At 47.8% G+C, this 21,051-nt stretch overlaps 1 protein-coding gene across 1 annotated transcript in view; it reads left to right on the top strand.

Moving 5' to 3' along the window:
• The window catches only part of enox1 (ecto-NOX disulfide-thiol exchanger 1), a 72,082-nt gene that overhangs the window by 18,454 nt on the left and 32,577 nt on the right, over nucleotides 1-21,051 (top strand). The window contains exon 2 of the mRNA XM_027291035.1: nucleotides 6,042-6,072. The gene's annotated coding sequence lies outside the window, so the exon portion shown is untranslated. The remainder of the gene's footprint in view (nucleotides 1-6,041; nucleotides 6,073-21,051) is intronic.

The raw sequence follows: 21,051 nt of genomic DNA, 5'->3' as shown, positions 1-21,051 counted from the left end.
TACCTCCTCTTCTTCTTCCTGGTCGTCCATAACGCCTGTTGGTACAAACACTCAGTTCGTCAGCTTGGCGGTGAGCTCAGAGCGACGGGTACCCGTCGCTCTGAGCTCACCACCAAGCTGACGAACTGAGTGTTTGTACCAACAGGCGTTATGGACGACCAGGAAGAAGAAGAGGAGGTACATGACATGATGGCAGAGGAGCAGAGAGTGAAGAGGACGCTGACGGAGGAAGCTAAGAAGAGAAAAGGAGCGAGTGAGCTGCTGCTGTCTTTCAAACCGTTGATCTCGTTTCGTGTTGAACATATTTAGGGGATTACCGTCAGCAAACACTGATTTATACGAGACGTGTCTTCAAATCAGACAGCAGCACTTTGTTAAAAAGTGTCCACGTGTGGACATCTGTCTCCACGTGTGGACATCTGTCTCCACGTGTGGACATGTGTCAGAGCGAGAGCTGTGCTCACCTCGGCTGTGGAGGAGGAGCAGCTCTCACGTTCAGAGCCTCATAAACCAGCTGTTTCTCCTGCTTCATGAGGAGTCATGTTCCCCGCCACACACACACACACACACACACACACACACACACACACACACACACACACACACACACACACACACTGAAATGACGTGGACCAGTGTGAGAAACAGTCAAATTGATTTGTGGAATAAGCCATCAGGCCCGTCATTAGTCTCCATGAGACACAGCTGATTATCCCGGGAAATATTCCTGAAGGAGAACAAAGAGGCTTCACAGCACCTCCACCTCCACCTCCACCCCCGCACACAAACACACACAGCACATCACGGAGACGTCGTCCCAGAGGACGGCACAGAGCTCCCTCCAATAAAGAGGATTATAGATTTTAGCCCGTGCACCGAGTGTTTCCAATGAAAGAACGGCCTCCTCCTGCAGAAGTCATTAAAATTTAAACCATCCCCCCTTTTAGCTGAATATCACTGTACTGCTGTGTGTGTGTGTGTGTGTGTGTGTGTGTGTGTGTGTGAGAGAGAAAATTAGAGAGGCGATAAGAGGAAGTGAAAATGTGTTTGAATCGTCTGCAGGCTCAGTGGCTGCTTAAAGATTTCACACACGTGAACGCACGGAGACGAGCTGAATGTTGAATTTACATTTTTCTCTGCGAGCTGACGGCACACAGGAAATATTTGTGTCGAGGCAGCAGCTCGACAGGAAGACGGAGGACGGGAGCTTCATCAGCCAGGTTCAAAACAGAAAGTTCATTAACGACTGGACGTGTTTGTTATTTTAGATATTATTTTGACAGAGGCAGCTGAAGAGTGACAGGAACGTGGAGAGAGAGAGACGGGGAACGACATGCGAGAAAGGGCCGCAGGTCGGACTCGAACCCACGGCTTCCACAGCACGGACTGAGCTGTCACACACCGGGCGGCTGCTCTGATTGGACGTGTTTTTATCTGTCGCCAATTTCAAGAAATTCCACAAAAACAAATGTAGAAATGTCGCAGTAATTTAATTAATCGCCGTAGAAACGTTGCCAGTTTCACCACAAATCACTGTCGGTAAAGTGCAGCTGCTGTTAGCTCAGCCCGTTAGCTGCTGTCAGCTCAGCCCGTTAGCTGCTGTCAGCTCAGTCCGTTAGCTGCTGTTAGCTCAGTCCATTAGCTGCTGTTAGCTGCTGTCAGCTCAGTCCGTTAGCTGCTGTCAGCTCAGTCCGTTAGCTGCTGTTAGCTCAGTCCATTAGCTGCTGTTAGCTCAGCCCGTTAGCTGCTGTTAGCTCAGTCCGTTAGCTGCTGTTAGCTCAGACGGGACTCACACAGGAGGCGTTACGGCAGCGTGACGGCTGTGCCGCGTTTTAGCTCCGTCCTCTGCCCGGCGTCAATTCACACTGGGCGCGCCAGCCGTGTTGCGGCAGTGGAGCGAGCCGGCCGTATTCACGCGATAATCCTGGACATACGCGAGACCCCACGATAAACTGTATAAAGAAAACAACAACAACAAACAGCTGATGTGGAGGAGATTATAAAAAGCATCTGTTGTGTCATAAATGACGTTGTGACCCTTCAATCGATCTTTGATCACCTGGTGCCACCGGTCATGACGTAACATTGATGTGAAGTTGTGATAAGCAACATGAACTGCGTATTGTGTTTTATTTTGAAAGGGGGCGGAAGTTTGTTATGTTGATTCTGTGTCGGATTTCCTGTCTGGTGCGATCTGCTCTGTTTGAAATTTACGAGGTTTAGCAGCGGCTCGCGCCAAAAATAGAAATGCTACGGAAAGCTCACGCCGTGTCGCGGAGAGACGCTCCGCGGCGCCCCCTGTGTGAGTCTCATTGACTAGACTGGCAGCGATCAGCTCCGGTGAACGCGGCGCGTACGCCTCCGGTGTGAGTTGGCCTTTAGCCGTGGAGTCGCTGAGTTTACGTCGATATAAAACAGAGAAAATCAAATCGTCACATTTAAGAAGCTGAAATAAAAAAAAAACATTTGACAGGAAAAGTTTGACATTTATGCAAATTAGCTTAGCTTAGCTTAGCTTAGCTTAGCTTAGCTTAGCATACTGCATGCTGCTCAGTCTGAGTCTGCTAACAAACGAGTCATCACGTGTTGTTCACGTTGACCGCAGCTGATCTGACCTGCAGCTAATAACAGAAGAGGAGCAGAGGTCTGAAGCTGCAGCTCCTTCACGTTGGACTTTTCTGTGTTTAAGCTGCGAGCAGCAGCAGAAAGTGGCTCCGATCAGGGTTTTCCTGGAGCACAATGAGGACGGGCAGAGTGTGTGATGTGATGTGATGTGCTCGGTAAGTGGCAATCCAAACGGCCTGCTGCTCCCACTTTACCTCAGGCAGGCCGAGCGGCTTCACGCCGGCTTCACAGCACAGCTGAACTCACGTAAACGAGAGCGTAACAGATGATTTTAATAAACTTCATGTCTGGACTCCAGAGTCGGTGCAGACTGTGTTTGTAACAGCTGACGTTCAGTGACAAACTCCTCGTCACTGTGACTCGTCTTAATTAGACGACACATCAGCACCTTCATGAGCGGACTTCCTCATCCCACAGGTCTCTGAGTTGTTGGGTTGCTTAGCAACAAGACTCGTGTGTGTGTGTGTGTGTGTGTGTGTGTGTGTGTGTGTGTGATGCTGGTCATTGCTCCGGTGTGAGTAACACAAAGCTCGGTCTGTCCTCTGTCCTTCATGTCTTCAGCATGTCCAGGTGTTCTTCATGCTGTTACTTTGACAGGTCACTGTGTGAACTCTGTCATTTCTGTTTTTCTCGCTCTCGCTGTCGGCAGGTGAAATACTTTCAAACTCCCAAAGAGACAAAATATCCCGAGGAGCAGAATATTTTAGCAGAATAGCTTCTCCTCCCCCTCCCCCTCCTCCTCTCCCCCTCCTCCTGCTCCTCTCCGTTTCATCCTTTTCTCTCCGCTGCAGGTAATTTTGCCTCCTCTCGCTTTCTCTCTCCTCTCCTCTCGTCGCGTTGTCATTAGCAGTGATTTATACGAGAGCTGCTGGAACACGGTGGGCCAATAGGGTGGATGCCGTACATCAGCCGCTGCCCCCCCTGCTCTCTCACTCCTGCTCCCTCCTGCTCCCACACTGCAACCGGTGATTAAATCAACACGAAGGCAAAGCAGAGGAAACACACGACACAAAAACACACATTAGACCAACAGCTAATTGTTCTGTGAATGGAGAGGCTGGTCCCTGCTTTTATGTTGAAAAGCAGAGAGGCTGTTGTGAATAGGATGTTCCCTCACAACAATGAGGAAGTTCATATTTATGATGAGTGGACTTCAGTCCCACTAATTATGAAGGTGTCAGGTTTCATAAATGACCGACTGCAAGAACTTCTGTCCCTGCAACACCGTCACCCCCACAGTGATATGAATATTGAATAGATGAGCATAGATGAGTATGAAGATATTGAGGAATAGATATGGTGAGTATGAAGAATTAGAGGAATAGATAATGTGAGTATGATGAATATATGAGCATATATATGTGAGTATGATGAGTATATGAGCATATATATGTGAGTATGATGAATATATGAGCATATATATGTGAGTATGATGAGTATATGAGCATATATATGTGAGTATGATGAGTATATGAGCATATATATGTGAGTATGATGAATATATGAGCATATATATATATGAGTATATCTCCGAGCACGGCTCAGCTGAACACAGCAGGGAGGTCTGAGGATCCTGCGTGCAGCCTGTACTGAGCTAAGTTATTTCTCTCACAGAGATCCAATCAGCCTCTGTAGCACGAGACCATCTCGTTAAGTGATATGCAGATTTATGCAGTCATTTGCATAACAAGTCAGTTTGGAGGTGATCATGAAAACAAGGAGACCAAAAAAACAGAACGAAGAGGAAAGAGAGACAAAGAGAAGGTTAACAGCTCACCTGCTGCTCAGGTGACTTCTCTGAGTCTGATAAGTGGTGTCATGTCCACACAGAGTCTCTGAGACGTCCCTGCAGACTGTCTAAAACCTGGACGTAGTCTCTGAGACGTCCCGCAGACTGTCTAAAACCTGGACGTAGTCTCTGAGACGTCCTACAGACTGTCTGAAACCTGGACGTAGTCTCTGAGACGTCCCGCAGACTGTCTAAAACCTGGACGTAGTCTCTGAGACGTCTTTAAGACTGTCCAGAAGAAGTCCTGTGAAAGGGATGGACAGTCCTCATGGGGCATGCTCCGTGGAGTTCGGCCTCACGCTGGACCAGCACACTGGTGTTCTGGTCCAGTGTGAGTGCAGAGAGGAGCTGCTGAAGCTGGACTGGTTAGTTCTAGTCTGAACTGCTTTGGCTTGGCTCGGCTTGGCTCGGGTCTGTTGTTGCCATATGGCGTGCTCTGGCAGTAACACAGTGTCCTGTTCACTCGGCTGAACACTAAACAGTAATTAGTGTGTTTGTCTTCACATGCTGCTCCATGACTGTCAGCCATCTTTAATGCTGAACGTCGTTAACGGCACCGAAGTCATTCAGGAACAGGAAGTGACATCACTCAGCTTCACTGACCGTTACAGGCTAATGAACCGTTAGCTGAGTGGCTGTTGGTCTTGGATTCTATATGTTGCCGCTGCATGTTGCTCGTGTTGCATGTTGCTCGTGTTGCATGTTGCTCGTGTTGCCGCTGCATGTTGCTCGTGTTGCTGCATGTTGCAGTCTCTCTGTGTTTCCATGCTGTTCTGGTTCAGTCTGTTTCTCACGGTTGTATTTGTGAACATATTGAATCCACACAGCTGATTTCAAGCTGCTCACTGCGTCCTCTGTTTCTTCCCTCGCTCTGTCTCCGTACCGACGTAGTGACGTGAGTCACGTGACTTGACGCCTGACGTTGAACCAATGAATCACCGAGCAGTGACTTTTTAAGATAACGTAAGAAAAACAACACATCCTACTTCTCTCGCATTCGCCAAGAATCGCGACTAATTTTTCTGTCGACCGGTGAATCGTCACATCTGTACCGATTTTTAATCGTCACGTTTCTCAGACTCGTGGGTCTGTTTCATCACGGCCATCACATTCACATGGATCATCCTCTGGGGACGATGACCTGCTGTCTGATCGCAGCTTTTACAGCTTCCTCGTCGACTCGTTACAGTTTGTAGTTTCACACTTCACGAGCTCTGTGATGTCACTCCCTGCTGATTCTGATTGGCTGATTTCATTACTGTGTGTGTGTGTTTGTGTGTGTGTGTGTGTGTGTGTGTGTGTGTGTGTGTGTGTGTGTGTGCTGAGCTGTTACATCAGCTCTTTGTGTGCTTTCTTTCTCCACGCCGCTTTACTGCTTTTGTTTCTGTTACTTAACCTTTATTTTGAAAGGTCAGCTCTGCCCAGCTGGTGCTCGCCTGTGTGTGTGTGTGTGTGTGTGTGTGTGTGTGTGTGTGTGTCATGCTGTAAATCACGCTGTGGTTTTATTAGACTCACCTCCTCTACCAGCGCACATGATGTCACGGCTGAAGCCTGCAGATGTCCTGACACGCTCACATTCAGTCTTAAGGATCTTTGAGACTCATGAAGTCTGTCTTTGTCTCCACAGAGACGCTGAAGTGAGCGCAGACTCTGCAACAGTAAGTCAACACTCTTGTCTTCATTCTGTTTGTCATCATGAACTCGGCTGTGGTCACAAAGTGTCAAAGCAGACTGTCCGAGACGTCCCGGGTTCACTTGACTGTTTCCTGACAGAAAAACTGAGGGACAGACTCAACGTCTTCAGGCGAGACTCGTCCCAGAGAGACACTGAGCTAATGTTCAGAGAGATGAGACGCAGACTGTCTAAAACCTGGACGTAGTCTCCGTGACGTCCCCGCAGACTGTCTAAACCTGGACGTAGTCTCTGTGACGTCCCTCACAGGCTATTCTGTGTGAGCGTCAAACAAACTCTCTGTCTGTCTCTCAGACTGTTTCGGTCACGGCTTCAGCACTCGGTGTGTCCTACATCCCGACGCTGTCGGTCACATCTGAAATAAATACAAACTAAAAGTTTATTCAGGTTCTTCATGGTGGGAGTCGGGGCAGTTTAACTTCTTCAGGTTTCTGTTCATTATTCAGATGAATCCATCTGCACCTGCTCTTAAATCATCGTTTGGGAAGTCCTTCCTCAGCTCCATGCTGTGGCTGATCTTCACTGTTTCCTGTGTTTGTTCAGTTAGTTGGCTGTGCACATATATATAAATATAAATATATATATTGGATTGTGTTTGTGTGTACACTGCAGCCTGACAGAAGGCAATGAGTCTGGATTAGGTGGATTAACACCGCCGTCATGGTCTATGTTCATGTTTCTCCTCCCTGCTTTCCTCTCTTCCCCTTCCCCCATCTCTCCTCTGGATTCTTCCACCTTCTCCTCCTCTGCCGTCTTCGATTCACCCTCCTTCACCTCCTTGTTTCCTCCCTTTGTATCCTCCCCCGTGGAGACAGTGGAGGAGCTCGGCAGGAGCAGCAGGGCCAGAATATTTACATCTTGATATATCAGTTTCCTGCAGCAGCAGAGGCGGTGATGGATGGCGCGTTGCCGGCGCCGCGGCTCTGCCGTGAGTTACCGTGGTGATTACAGGCAGAGACGGCTTCTCGCCGGCCACTTCATCACTGTGACTAGTCGGGAGGAAGGCGAGGGAGGAGAGAGAAAAAGGAGAGAGGGGCAGAAAAACAGAGAGAGAAGTAAGAAAAACACAATTGGAGGAGAGAGCAGGAGGAAGGCGGCGGTGACTTGTTGTGGCAGCTCGGAGGAACAGAATCGTTAGAGATAAGATTCAGCTAACGGAACAAAGATCACAGATTATTCAAACAGCTGATCCCTGATCTCAGATCACTGCAGCTAATTCAGCTAACGTTAGCCTAATAAATATATATACCATATAACAGACTGAAGCTAAGGCTAACAGGTTCACGCTAACAGACTGAAGCTAAGGCTAACAGGTTCAGGTTTGGGACAATGCGTGAGCGGTAAGTTTCACGTTGTGGATGTCACATGGTCTTTGTCGCTGTGTCAGCTGACAGCACTGGTCAGATATCTCCACGTGTGATGTCAGCCTGCAGTACATGTGGATCATCTGATCCGATGGAAGCGATCGTGTACCGTCTGCTTGCTGTACAGAAATGTTGCACATCCTTTGCGTGCCCGTGAACATAATCCAGGCAGCAGATACAGTGTAAACGGTAAAAGTGCGTCTGTCTCACCTCTGCTGACCTCTGAAGTCTGCAGACAAAATCCAGCATTTGCTGCTCTGCTCATTAAAGCTGGAGGTCCGGGAACATTCACCTCCAGCCTCTCTCTGCGTGCCTCATCCTGTGGTTGGTGATTTCATGTCTAGACCAGCTGTTGTCTGCCAACCAGCTGAGGGAAAATCTGACATCTCTTCCTCCCCCTCCATAAAACCTGAGGAAAAACAGATCGATGCCGGGCGGCTTCATTCTGCTGTAGGCTTATTAGGATGGAAAGTCATAGGAGTTACTGTAGGCTGTGAGAACGATCGTTTGGTCGAGCTCAAATCTGCACTATGAGCTAGTGTCAGCGAACCAGAACCTCCCAATCCAGCAGTGAGCAGTATTCTAACAGGGAACACAGCAACAGAACCTCTGAACCGGCAGTGTCCAGTCTAACAGGGAACACAGCAACAGAACCTCTGAACCAGCAGTGTCCAGTCTAACAGTGAACACGGTGTCAGAACCTCTGAACCGGCAGTGTCCAGTCTAACAGTGAACACAGCCGCCTACTGAGGTGGTTTCCTTGCCGGGTTTGGCTCCTGGCATCCCGGGGTTACCTACTTTAACTAGTAGTTAGGTTAAGGTATCTGTCCATCAGGAAACTTGGTAAATCTCTTCTTAGCTTCCTCCGTCTACGTCCTCTTCGCTCTCTCCTCCTCTGCCATTATGTCCGTAGATGCTGCCGACTGCCGGGCCTGTAAACCTCCTCCTCCAACAATATAAAGTCGGTCCAAATTTTTGCTACTGTCGCCAAGTGCTTGCTCATGGTGGGACTTGTTGAGTCTGTAAATCATAAAGAATACAGTGAAGACGCTGCTAACTTCTGTAACGTTGGTGCTAAATAAATAAAACCGAACATAACAAAGGTGCGGTGCAGCAGCACCCTGCAGTCAGTCTGAGTGTGTCTGAGTTGCTTCTTCTCGACGAGACAGCAACATGCTGCCACAACGTATAAATAAAAAGCTGCTACAGAGCTTTTGGCTCTGAAAGACACATTTCCAGAGGCGAGACACATGTCGAGGAGCCTCTGACAGTTTGCTAACATGGCTGATGTTCTTCTGCATGAACACATTCGTGGATCCGATGCCGACATCTCCTCCTGCTTCCATAAAGTATTAAACAGGCTGAAGGACAGATTTAAACCTGAGACCTCCCAGACCAACACAAATCTGTCTGAAGATCAAGTGTGTCAGGGAGTGTTCACAGAGGAGATGTATGTATCTCCACATGTATGTTTTCTCTAACAGGCAGTGATGGGGGAGGGGATGGGTGGTGTTATATATGAGGCAGCAGCAGCAGAAATGTCAGTGTGTGGTGGACGTTCAGACCACGGAGGACACCTCAAGGTTGAAGCACACGGTAGTAAATTATTCACCAGCCAGGGAAAAAAAGAAACATGCATCTCCCTTGTCACTGCAGTATGTATATGTATATCCTAGAAATGACCTTTACATACTGTGCACTGTTAGAAATGTACACTTTTATCAACACTATGAGGGCATAATGTACGGAAACGTATTGCTGCCACATCAGAAACATAAAAATGTATCAGTGTAACATTATAACGTGAAGCGGATCATGTTAAACATGATAATTTATATTATATTTATACATTTAAATGTCATGTTTTTAAATTAACACTTTGGTGTTTTAACGTTTCACGTTATACACTGAAACATATCACGTCATAGCAATAAATTATCACATCACAACATGATACGTTTCTTAGGTTTGTTAGGTAATGTAAATGGCAGGTTTTAAATGCTGATCAGTTGATTTTAAGCTGATTAGAGAAAGGTTGTGGTTAAATTCTGAAAAAGTCAAGTTAGTGTTTATATTTGTGGTATTTATTCAGTTTAGTGTTTATATGTGTGGTATTTATTCAGTTTAGTGGTTATGTGTGGTATTTATTCAGTTTAGTTGTTATATGTGTGGTATTTATTTAGTTTAGTGTTTAAATGTTTGGTATTTATTCAGTTTAGTGTGTATATGTGTGGTATTTATTCAGTTTGTGTCTAAATGTGTGGTATTTATTCAGTTTGTGTTTATATGTGTGGTATTTATTCAGTTTAGTGTTTATATGTTTGGTATTTATTCAGTTTACTGTTTATATGTGTGGTATTTATTCAGTTTGTGTCTATATGTGTGGTATTTATTCAGTAAGTGTTTATATTTGTGGTATTTATTCAGTTTAGTGGTTATGTTTTGTATTTATTCAGTTTAGTGTTTATATTTGTGGTATTTATTCAGTTTAGTGTTTATATTTGTGGTATTTATTCAGTTTAGTGTTTATATGTGTGGTATTTATTCAGTTTAGTGTTTATATGTGTGGTATTTATTCAGTTAGTGTTTATATGTGTGGTATTAGAGGGTGTGTCTCTATATGCTGCAGTCAGAATCAGTGTTGGCAGCTCAGGTGAAATAAACATCTTTTCACACAATGCTGAACTGCAGTGACGCTCTCAGACATGTGTAGTATTGTCATTCTCACAGTAATCTGCAGCTCGAAGCAGTTCTTGATAAAATTATGCATTTCCTCCTCCCACCTCTTTGATCAAGACACAATAAACGTCTCTGCACTCGTATTTAAATCGACGAACCGACTCCGTGAATAGATACGCGACGTGACAATAGAGTCGCGCTCCAGCAGCTCACAGCGAGTGTATCTGCATATAGGAGGAAGCAAAGGAGGCTTTCTCTGCACGACAGGAGCCCTGATCGCCTCTCGATTCGATGCTTCCTCTGATCTACACCCCCTCTTCTCTCTCCCTCTCTCTCTCTTTTCCGCTGTCTCGCCCTCCCTCTCTCGCCCCCTCCCCCAAAGGCATCTGGCTGCTCTTTAATTGCTGGTGTGAATCAGATGAGGAGAAGTTGCTGTCTGCTCTTTGAATAAACGCCTCTACGCAACAGTGCTTTCATTAAAAAATCACCAGAGACACAAGGCCTGTGTGTGTGTGTCTGTGATGTGTAGTCCTGCAGAGCGAGGACACTTTTCCTTCAGCTCCAGTGTATGTGTGCGATTTGTTTGTGTAGCTCTGTGTGTGCCATAAATATGCATGAGTGTACATTGAAGTGTGTTTCCAGGGAGGAGATGCAGCAGCTTTAGCCCAGAATAGTTTCAGTTGTTTGTGTCGTACCAACCCAGCTGAATAAACTTTATTGTTTTTTAGTGTTTTCACACGGAGGAATTACTCCACGCTCACGACGGAGAAAAGTGTGTTGGCGGCGGCGTGAATAAAAGCAGTCTCCCCGCTGTGTTTTCTCTTTCTGCTCTTTGGCTTTTCTTCAAGCAACAAAAGCAACATTGTGATGAGGCGGCAATCGGTTTCTCTCTCTGTGTGTTTCAGTTTATGCAGCGCTGCTTTTGTTAGCTCCTCTGCAGCGTCAGCAAACTGGAGGAAGGAACAGGAATCTGAAAGTGGAACGGAGGCTCATTGATTAACAAGTGTGCATTGGCACTGCGTCTACCTAACGCCTAATGCACGAAGTCATGTGAGCTACAGCTGTAGCTGCTGTTAGCTCATGTTAGCTCAGTCTGTTAGCTGGGGTGTGAGCTCAGAGCAGTGGGGGAGTGTTAGTGTTTGTACCACTGGGAAGAAGAAGAAGAAGGAGAAGAGGTTTACAGGCCCAGCAGTCAGCAGCCTCTATGGACATAATGGCAGAGGAGCAGAGAGTGAAGAGGACGCTGACGAAAACATTTTATGGAGGAAATGTTTTCTGGTTTTCCCTCTGATGTCCTCCGGCTGCTCCGCCTCAACTCTCTGTGATTTACAGAGTTTATGATGGACAGTGAAGTAACCTGCTGACAGCTGTAGCTGCTGTTAGCTCATGTTAGCTGCTGTTAGCTCAGTCCGTCAGCTTGGTGGTGAGCTCAGAGCGACGGGTACCCGTCGCTCTGAGCTCACCGCCAAGCTGACGAACTGACGGTTTGTACCAACAGGCGTTATGGACGACCAGGAAGAAGAAGAGGAGGTAACCAGGCTCAGCAGCTTCTATGGACATGATGGCAGAGGAGAAGAGAGTGAAGAGGACGCTGACGGAGGAAGCTAAGAAGAGAAAAGGAGAGAGTGAGCGAGCAAGAAGCCGCCGGACAAGAGTAAATGTGGGACTGACTTTTAGTGGTTGGTGAGAGCTTGGTGAAATAAAAGGCTGAAAGACAGACGCCGAGCTGGGCTGACTGCTGCTGGACTAGGCAGTGAGATCAGCTGCTGCTGGGGACCTGGATGATGATTGGCTGTCCATCACAAGTAATGTAATCAGAAGAAATACTCGAGTACAGCTGGACATAATTAGTTTGAGCGATAAGTTTCAGACAGACGCCGCAGACAGGAAGTCAGCCGACAGATTTATTGCGGCGGTTTGAGAGTTCAGAGCCGCCTGCTGACTTCACTTTGACTCTTCAAACAGACTGATGCCGACTCAGTCCGGATTGTTCCATGATGGTGAACTCCACCCGGTCACGGTGACGGAGCTCTGAAACAAACACTGACAGGCCTCCACTCTCAGCTTCAGGTGGCCATTGACCCAAACAGAGAGAAAATTAGATGTGACTTCTTCTCTTGACTTGAATAAGAAACCTTCTTTGATTTCCTGTCGTTCTGACCTCAGATCTCAGTCTGCGCTCGGAGATTGAGGTCTCTCTCTCCCCATGTGGAACAGAAAGAACAAACATCTGGATCTCTCATCAGGTTTATGGAAGCTCCTCCGTCCAGAGTTTCTGTGTGATTCTTGTTGCCTGTTGTGGTTTCAGTGCAGTACAGTCAGCAGTAACCCGACACGTCTTTCCATCAGTGTCAAGCCTCCAGAATGAATCTTAAAAAGTCTTGTTCATTTTCTGCTGCTGGTGAAGGATGAAATAGAGACTTCTGCCGGCAAAGAAAAGGTCAGTCAACACACGAAGATGAAGAAAAGACCCAGAGCATGAGGACACCTGGATCTTTATACCTGAGGGACACTCCTCTGTCTCTGCTGAAGGACACGCCCCTCCAGGAAGTGTCTTCACACCCTTCTGTCTGTTGCAGGTGTTGGCGCCGACCCCCCGTTGTGTTTTACACCTGGAGTATCCTGCAGGATCTTGTATTCACGCATCACAATTTACAAAGACAAAAGCAGCTGGTGTCCTATGTTAAGAAGGGGGAGGTTGTTCGTCTCTAGTGTTTGATACAAAGACACTGAATTAACTATTACAGCTGCTTCATCACCTGAAAGTCATGAAACAAAGACGCCGCTGCTCTAATCACAATTCAAAGGTTCGTTTAAAGTGAAGTCAGACCAAAGAAGAAAGTCAGCTCCAGTATTTTAAAGAAATCTCAGAACTGCCTCCACATGGACTTGACAGCACGTTGTAGGTCCGGTCCAATCACTCAGGTACCGAACTGTGATTTCAGTTTCAGGTAGGAGATAGCTTCAGCTTTTCCTGACGTTGAAATGTTGGGGGTCCACACTCTGAAGCGGTCCTGCAGGATCTCGTGGACATCTTTCTTCACTTCCCTCCACCGACAGCCTGGGTGTATCTGTTGAAGACAGGCGGTGACTCCACGCTCGTGTCCGTCTGTGCGAGCAGCAGATGTTTGGTGACCGCAGACAGACTAACCTCCTCCGACCATGGAGGCCGTCGTCTGCTCGACGTCCCTCTGTGCTGCAGCGAGATCATCGCAGCGTCTGGATGTTATTTGTCTCGGTGATTGGGGACATGGTGTTGAAGCAGGATTTGATTCAGAGCGTCTAACGCGGCAGATGTCCTCCGATCGGTTACGCCGATGTTGGCTCGTTCCTGAGAAGATGAGCAGCTGTTAACGAGCACTCTCAGATTCATTAAAGGTGCAGTGTGTCAGATTTACAGAAGATCATCTTCAACTTCTTTCATCCGTGTTTAATCAATAGTACTAATTAATTAGTACTCTTCCATATTGTACACTGTGTATCAATAAGTATTGTTCTGTCTATTCTCGAGGGCTCAACAGGATCAGAGTTTCTTTGGAGAATCTGCAGGTGCTGACAGAAAGTACAACTTAGATTTGTACACGCAGGTATTCACCTCCACCTGGTGGTGCCTCCACCTTCAGCTACGTAGACAAACATTCATGGATGACTGGATGTTGGGTCAGGTAAATGTAGTGAAGTGTTCAGTAGCATGAGAGGACCTGAAGTGAAGTACAAGTACCTCAGACTGACAGTACTTCCACCGACCCTTCATCAGTACACTGAGCTCAGGTCCAGGATTCTTCTGTCGACATTTAAACACGCTCAAACAAAACGATCCGTCCTCTGCGGCTCCGGGTCTGGATCCAGAGACATCAGAGAGTCCTCGCCGGCGGTCCTGAGCGGCGGCCTCGGTATCGGCTGTGGCTGCAGTCATGAGCGCAGACGAGGCTCGCTGATGAGTTCTGCCACTTTGAGTTTTCCCTGATTGTAATTAGAGGGGACGGGAACAGACGGAGCCGCCTCAGCCCGCTGCTTCTGTCAATCAGCCCGTTTAGCATGAGTTTAATACGAGATCACACACACACACACACACACACACACACACACACACACACACTGCAGGCAGCGCCCATTCATTTCCTGATCCTGTCATCGTTACTTCTTCTTAATTTATTTATTCTTTAATCAGAGTCTCCGTTAGCTCAGTGAACGGGACGACCGCTTCGCTCTGACTCCTACCTTTAGTTTTAAGGGTGTGTGGCCAAAAGTGTGTGGACACGTACTCCATCTCGACCACTGGAGGTTGCTGTGATTAGAAACTGATGAAAGCAGCTTTATAAATCTTATATTCTGTAAATGTGACACACTGCACCTTTAAATAATGTTTAAAACATGAAGCCAGACAACATCCTGAACCTCCAGAACCTGGAGGACCAGAACCTGGAGTTCTGGTTTCACTTCGACTCTCTGAAGGAAAATAATTAGATTTGGGTAACAGATGCAACATAAACTTAAATTACTGTTTGTACGACTGCCAGATGGCAAACTGTGTGTGTGTGTGTGTGTGTGTGTGTGTGTGTGTGTGTGTGTGTGTGTGTGTGTGTGAGAGCTGATAATCATTCAGTGTGACGGCCAAATATTCCTCCACCCATGATGGCTTCAGCTCGACGGTGCAACGCTTTCCATCCCCCTCCTGTCTGTGTGTGTGTGTGTGTGTGTGTGTGTGTGTGTGTGTGTGTGTGTGTCCTCAGCAAGGACACCGACAACAGCAGTGAATTTTGAAGCTGACAGAAACAAAAAGGAACAGACCGACATGTTCGTCCAAGGTTTGTTATTTTGGATCTCAGTCAGACTGTCTAAAACCTGGACGTAGTCTCCGAGACGTCCCCACAGACTGTCTAAAACCTGGACGTAGTCTCCGTGACGTCCCCGCAGACTGTCTAAAACCTGGACGTAGTCTCTGTGACGTCCCCGCAGACGTTCTAAAACCTGGACGTAGTCTCCGTGACGTCCCCGCAACTGTCTAAACCTGGACTAGTCTCCGTGCGTCCCCGCAGACTGTCTAAACCCTGGACGTGTTCTCTGTGATCGGTGTCCCGGCAGACTGTCTAACACTGGACGTAGTTCTCCGTGACGTCCCCACAGACTGTCTTAAAACCTGGAAGTAGTCTTCTGTACGTCCCGCAGACTGTCTAAAACCTGGAAGTCGTCTCCGTGACGTCCCCCAAGACTGTCTAAAACCTGGACGTAGTCTCCGTGACGTCCCCCAGGACTGTCTAAAACCTGGACGTAGTCTCCTTGACGTCCCCGAGCTGTCTAAAAACCTGGAGTAGTCTCCGTGACGTCCCGCAGACTGTCTAAAACCTGGACGTGTCTCTCGTGACGTCCCCAGACTGTCTAAAAAACCTGGACGTAGCTCTCCGTGACGTCCCCGCCAGACTGTCTAAAACCTGGACCGTAGTCTCCGTGACGTTCCCCCAGACTGTCTAAAACCTGGACGTGTCTCTGTGACGTCCCCAGACTGTTCTAAAACCTGGACGTAGTCTCTGTGACGTCCCCTGCAGACTGTCTAAAAACCTGACCTTCAGTCTCCGTGACGTCCCCGCAGACTGTCTAAAACCTGGACGTAGTCTCCGTGACGTCCCCGCAGACTGTCCTAAAACTGGACGTAGTCTCTGTGACGTCCTCGCAGACTGTCTTAAAACCTGGACGTTAGTCTCCGTGACGTCCCCAGCCTGTCTAAAACCTGGACGTAGTCTCTGTGACGTCCCGCAGACTGTCTAAAACCTGGACGTAGTCTCCCGTGACGTCCCCACAGACTGTCTAAACCTGGCGTAGTCTCCGTGACGTCCCCCAGCTGTCTAAAACCTGGGACGTAGTCTCCTTGCGTCCCCCGCAGACTGCTAAAACTGGACGTAGTCTCCGTGACGTCCCCGCAGACTGTCTAAAACCTGGACGTAGTCTCCGTGACGTCCCCGCAGACATGTCTAAAAACTGGACCGTAGTCTCTGGACGTCCCACAGACTGTCAAAATCCTGGACGTTATGTATTTCACTGTTGCTGTGATGCTACTGGTCGCCTCCTGAGTTGAGGCGGGAGTGGACAGGAAGGTTGGAACGAGAGAGCAGGTCATGGCTGACCAGAAACGCATACAACAACACTCTCACCAATTTGCTCATCCTCTGTTGGACTCAAGCGCTGTCGCCTCTCGAGGCTACAAAAAACCACACCCACACCACACCACACACACACCCACACACAACACATCACCACACACACACACCAAAACTGTGACAGATGTGTGTCGATACTCGTGTGCCGTAGTAATACTAAGTCCACTTCCTGTCGAATCTTTTATACTAAAGCAGGCATCATGTAGGAGCGATCTAACCACCTAAATCGGAAACGCGGCTCGGTTTCTCTGACGTGGACACCATGACGGCGGTGCTGGTCCGTTCATCATGAAGCTCTGCTTCCTTTAACTGTACGAGCTATCGCGCTGTAGTTCCTGTCCATAAACATAAAGGATTTCACCCTCCCAACCACTCTGTAAACTATTGCTACAGCTGTACTCGAGTATCCTACTACTGATTTACATTTACTCTGAAAGCATTATTCTCCAGGTCCCACAGCACAGCTTGATTCACTGCCTAGTACCGCAGAAGTATCGCAGCCCCCAAGCTCGGCGTCTGTTTTCAGGCTTTATTTCACCAAGTCTCCACCAACCACTAAAAGTCCGTCCCACATTTACTCTTGTCCGGCGGCTTCTTGCTCGCTCCACTCTCCCTTTTCTTCTTCTTAGCTTCTCCGTCAGCTTCCTCCTTTCACTCCTTGCTCCTCTGCCATCATGTCATAGAAGCTGCTGAGCCTGGTTACTCCTCTCTTCTTCTTCTTCTTCTTCCTTCTTCTCTTCCCGGTGGTCCAAAAGCGCTGTGGTACACTAACTGACTCACAGTCTGGGTCAGTGTGGCTAACAGACTGAGCTAACATGAGCTAAACACACCGCTGACGCTAACAGCTGAGCAACAGACTGAGCTAACATGACTCACAGCTGAGCGAACGACTAACAGAGCTAACATGACTAGGAACCGCAGCTAACAGCCTGAGCTAACTATGAGCTAACCAGAGCTAACAGAGATAACAGCTAACATGAGCTAAAACAGCCTGAGCTAACATGACGCTAACAGCAGTCTAAACAGCCTGAGCTAACAGCAGCTAACAGACTGAGCTAACATGAGCTAACAGCAGCTACAGCTGTCAGCAGTTTACTTCACTGTCCATCATAAACTCTGTAAATCACAGAGAGTTGAGGCGGAGCAGCCGGAGGACATCAGAGGGAAAACCAGAAAACATTTCCTCCATAAAATATGATCCAGTTTCACCAGAATCAGTGAAATAGTTGCTGCTGTGTGACTTAGTGCCGTGTGCTGTTACGTCCTCAGAGCTCCTCGTGGACTCGTGGCCTGTCACTCCATGTTTTCAGTGGAGACACATGAAGCTGCTCCTGTTTCACACTTCTTGTATTTCTGCGAGCGGTGGCTGTGGACCCTCCCCCTCTCTGCTGCCTCTCAGGCCCTAAGTGGATTAAATGGATTTGAAACACGAGCCGCAGCCACGCTAATAGCATTGCTTGAATTTTAAGCAACCCACGGTGGATTGATTCAGAGACTAAAGAGCAGCGTATTGTAAGTGAGATGCATGAAGCGCTCACTCTGAGCACGAGCTGTTCCCTGATGGACTGTGCTGAACTCTCAGGTCTGTGGATCAGTCACTGCAGGAACAGTTTGAGCTTCAGTGACCAGAACCAGAAATATACACATCTATGGTTTGTTATCGTATCACATAATCACCATCAGTGATATGAACACAGCTGATTGTTTCTGTCTGTCTCTTGTTGTTCTCACTGAGCTGTCGGCGTCTACAGGGTTAAAAATCATTTACTTTCTATTTGTTTTCTATTTTGAGACGTCTGGCTGCCTCAGAGTCCTCACAGCAAACAGGAACTGTTTGTTCACAGAAAATGAAACGAATGGACGGAGATAAAGATGTGAGTGAGTTATGAAGCAGCCGTTTGACAGACAGTGTGTAAACCTGTCAGTCAGTCAGTCCGTCAGTCAGTCAGTCAGTCAGTCGGCTCATGCTGAGACAGAGGATGATGGATAATGGATGTTTGTGTCCCCCTGTCCTCAGCCTCTGGTTGGCCTCTGTGTCCGGCACTAATTTCCACTTGTCCGTTGCTGATGCAGCTTTTCACGGCTAATTTTAGGCAGCCGGCTAATTACGAGTCTTTCTGCAGGGCAGTAACATGATGAAGTGATAATGAGTGTGGAGGGGAAACAGAAAGACAGAAAACAAACAGCCGAGCTTCCCGGGTTTCTGTTTTTTTAGGCAGAAATCATGAAACGATGACGGTGAAATTCAGGTTGGACGGTTGCTGGTTGAGAACGGTCTCGTCTCTGTCTCGGACACAGAGGACACTTTAGACAGAAACAAGTCAAACAAATGACGACGGTCTGTAGGTATCGAGACACGACACGACATCTGGTGAATATTAAGTAGGCTATACATTGTCTGGCCTTGGTCTGGACCTGGTCTTGTCCTGCTTTGGTCTTGGTCTGGACCCTTAAAGTCTGGGCCCTGTCTTTAGGTGGTGTTTGTGTTGCATATGAAATGGTCGTGGGCTCTGAGCCGGCCTGTTTCTCTGGACGGTGTTTGATTGGAGCAGATTGGATTTGCTGCCTCGGCTCTGGCCCATCTCTCTCTCTGTGTCGCTGTGGTTAATGGTGCCTTTCTAAAGCTTTTATTAGAAGTAATTTGCTGCAGCCAGCGTTGACTGATATCTGGGCCATGACCCTGTCTCTCAGCTGAAGGGTAAAGAGGGAGTCCCAGTCACACTGGAAATGGCAGGCCCTGCACTCTGTCCATAGATTAGAGTCTTTACTCTCAGTGCTGAATACATTGAAGAGTGCTGAGGGTGACAAAGAGGACGAGGGAGTCGACCGTGTTCAGAAATCTCTTTGGACGTGATTGATGCATTTTGATTTAAGAATGAAGGATCAAGACATCAAGTGTGTAACGTAACGTAAGAGTCAGCGTGTCTCCTGGGTCCATCGAACCCCAACCAGGCTGTAAACATGTTTATTTCTGCTGTGAAGTTGGACATTTGGACATGGGGACTTATGGAGACTGACTCAAGTGGACGTTAGAGGAACTGCAGTTTGTGGGGACTTCCTGTTGTTGGCTTCATTTCCCAGCCAGGGCTGCAGCTCGTTTCACAACGAAGTCACAATGCTGCTGTTCGGGTTCGGGTTCTGTTCAGTCCTGTCAGATCTGCCCTGTGCAGAGAAATCCATGGCCTGGAGTCTGTTGATGCTTTTAGGACAAACTTTGAACAGTTCGAACCGTCTTTGCTTCTTAACGTTTTCCTTCTGGGTGTCTTGAAGTCGACACAGTTTGAATGGAGGGACTCTGCTCAGGTCTCTGGAGGGTTTTGGAAGAGCTCGACTCTTTCTCACCTCCTCGCCCTCGTTATCGTTTATTTACTAATTAGCAGTCGGTGACAGAGACCGGTTATTAAAGTCAGTGTGACGTCTATGTCCTCGTGGACAGATCAGCATCGTCCTGACCTCCTCAGAGCGGCATTGAAACAGTGAGTGGGTGGTGGTGGGAGGAGCTGCTGGTGATGGAGGTTACACAAACAGTTTACTTCAGCCAAACAAACTGTGATACTGTGCATCAGTTTGTACTGAGCGGTTTCCATAGATACGGCGGAGCCTCGTGAGGATGTCATGCATATTCATTATGAATTATGAAACGACCTGCACACACAACGTGTGAAGAAGACAGAGCGCCTCATACATTCATGGTCAGAGGTGACATGAAGCTTCTCAGCTGAAACACTGACATGACAGACTCTGTACGAACTCCCTGAGAATTAGCCATGATTTCAGATCAGCACCTGACTCTGTCATCACGGTGCTGCCTTCATGAACCATGTCTCAGGTGAGCGTCACCTGCTGAGCTGTGAGTACAGACGTAAAGGTGAAGTGAAGCAGGAAGACGTGACCCTTCATCTGCTCGATAAAGACAAGTCATGATGTGAAATCAGACGTGTGAAGGGTCTGTAATCATTCATCAGGCGGGGACGTCCCTGTGTGTCTTTGAAGACCGGGGACCGCTGCCATGCTCCATCAACACTTTTAATGCAGATGGACTCAAACTCGTCTTAAAGACCCGGAACACTGAAACGAGTTCGTCTCCGTGTTTATGACCGATCAGGACCAGATGTGTCACATTTAAAGAGTTCAAGCAGAATCCTCCACTGAGAGACTCAGAAACTGGTACGTCTCAGAGACTACGTCCAGGTTTGAGACAGTCTGCGGGGACGTCTCAGAGACTACGTCCAGGTTTTAGTCAAAGTATGGATGATTTGGTAGTTGCCTAGCAACAATAGAAAACACTTGACTTGTGCAGTGTGTTCAGTTTCCTGTTCCTGTCCTCGATGGTTGTCATGGAGCTGATGCAGACTTCAGATCAGTGTGACCGTCACCTCAGGTGAAGTCACCTGTGAGGCCACGAGCAGCAGACTGTCCTTACTGTGTGTGTGTGTGTGTGTGTGTGTGTGTGTGCGAGTGTGCGAGTGTGTGTGTGTGTGTGTGTGTGTGTGTGTGTGTGTGTGAATGATTCAGAGATGTCAAGTGAGCTCATGAATAATAAACAGGACACGCAGCGGGCTGTGAATATTTCATGGTGCGTGAAAGTGAGCAGAAACATTTGGCAGCGTCCGGTCGGCTCTCAGAAGAAGGAAGGAAGGTGGTGCAGGTGGTGGAGGTGGTGCAGTTGGTGGAGGTGGTTCAGTTGGTGGAGGTGGTGCAGTTCGTTCAGTTGGTGCAGTTGGTGCAGGTGGTGCAGTTGGTGGA

This window comes from Larimichthys crocea, chromosome XVIII (assembly GCF_000972845.2).
Source record: "Larimichthys crocea isolate SSNF chromosome XVIII, L_crocea_2.0, whole genome shotgun sequence".
Lineage (NCBI taxonomy): Eukaryota > Metazoa > Chordata > Actinopteri > Sciaenidae > Larimichthys > Larimichthys crocea.
Note: the sequence above shows the minus strand (reverse complement) of the source record. Positions and strands in the feature narration are given on the sequence as shown.